Below are 1414 nucleotides of genomic sequence, written 5' to 3' on the forward strand. Positions count from 1 at the left end.
CTACAATTACTGTGTATTTAGTCTTTGTTAATGCATCTAATTATATTGTGATTTGGGTTTATTTTACAATGTTTATTTGATGCACAAATGTATGTGATTATATATGTTAATTGAACACAAGTAAAGATATCAGTTTACGCGATGCTAACTGTAATTGATTGGTAAGATAAGTAAAACACTTGAGATAACTTGGGAACCTATACAATACATTGTCATAGTTGCGTGAAAGTACCTAAACCACTGGTTAGGGCTACGTGAAGGTCAATCGTACACCTTCACGTAGGTATTGAAGGGCGGAATAAAGGGTAGATCGATAAAGCCCTAAGGCTTAACAACCTGCATGAAAGCAGGGGAAGGGGGTATAAACTGACATCACGACCATATTGGGGTGCGCAAACTTGGTTCCAACATCCCCCATACTACTTCGGGTGAGACTTCAGTCTGCGCTCCGCGGGCTGATGCCGAAAAGGCTAGTAGTGTAGGGATTTGTTTGGATGACTAACGCTGAACCTGGGTCATGCCCCACAAAGTCAACACACATATTTTAATGTATTTACTCTATTAACAATACCATCAACCATCGTAGGATCTATATTGATAACTTCATTATGGCAAGCAATTACTTCCATATAATGACCCTGCTATATGTATATTGTTGCCAAATTGCTATATGGAGAAGACAAACCAGTTGTAACTGCTATCGTCGCTTTATAGAAGTTTGCAGCCATATTCATCATATTCCATTCCATATAAATATTCCCAAGGTTTGTAAGAGCTTGAGGATGGTTTGTTTGAAGTTGAAGGCAGGACCGGTAACAAGCAATTGCTTCATCCACTCTCCCAACATCTTTCAGTGCATTTCCCAGGTTATTGTATGACTCCAAAAAAGTGGAGTCCAGGATGATAACTTGTTTGTAATGTGCTATTGCCAAATCCAATTGACCTCGTTCTTAAAAACATTGGCTAAATTCCCAATGGAAATTGCATAGTCAGGACGCAATTGGATTGCTCGTTGATAGCACAAAATTGCATCTTGAGGCCTTCCCACATCCTTTAATACATTTCCTTGGTTCAAATGAGCATCTGCAAAATTAGGCTTCAACCTGATTGCCTCCTTGTAATATGCAAGGGCTTTCTGGAGATCCCATACTTCCATAAACAAGCCAGCCAAGTTTGACCATGCAATCACAAAATTTGGTTATATTTGCATTGTCTCCATATAACACAAGTATGCATGTTGAGTTAATCCTTGTGCCTTGAGCATATTACTAGGGTTCGTGTAAGCATTAACCAAACAAGGACTAAACTGCAATGCTTGATGACAATAGTTAGCTACTTTTGATAACCCTCCTTTTCGCATGTAAATATTAGCGATATTAGACCACACATCACAAAAATTTGGTCTTAACTTAAT

The 1414-nt window shown here is 38.5% G+C and overlaps 1 pseudogene; it reads right to left on the bottom strand.

Annotated features, from left to right (window-relative positions):
* Positions 1-530: 530 nt before the first annotated feature.
* On the bottom strand, positions 531-1156 carry LOC149187165 (uncharacterized; annotated as a pseudogene).
* Between the last annotated feature and the right edge of the window lie 258 nt (positions 1157-1414).

The sequence above is a fragment of the Pinus tabuliformis genome, chromosome 3_1 (assembly GCF_031772625.1).
Source record: "Pinus tabuliformis cultivar Carrire ecotype Pingquan chromosome 3_1, CPIR1, whole genome shotgun sequence".
In the NCBI taxonomy this organism is placed as follows: domain Eukaryota; kingdom Viridiplantae; phylum Streptophyta; class Pinopsida; order Pinales; family Pinaceae; genus Pinus; species Pinus tabuliformis.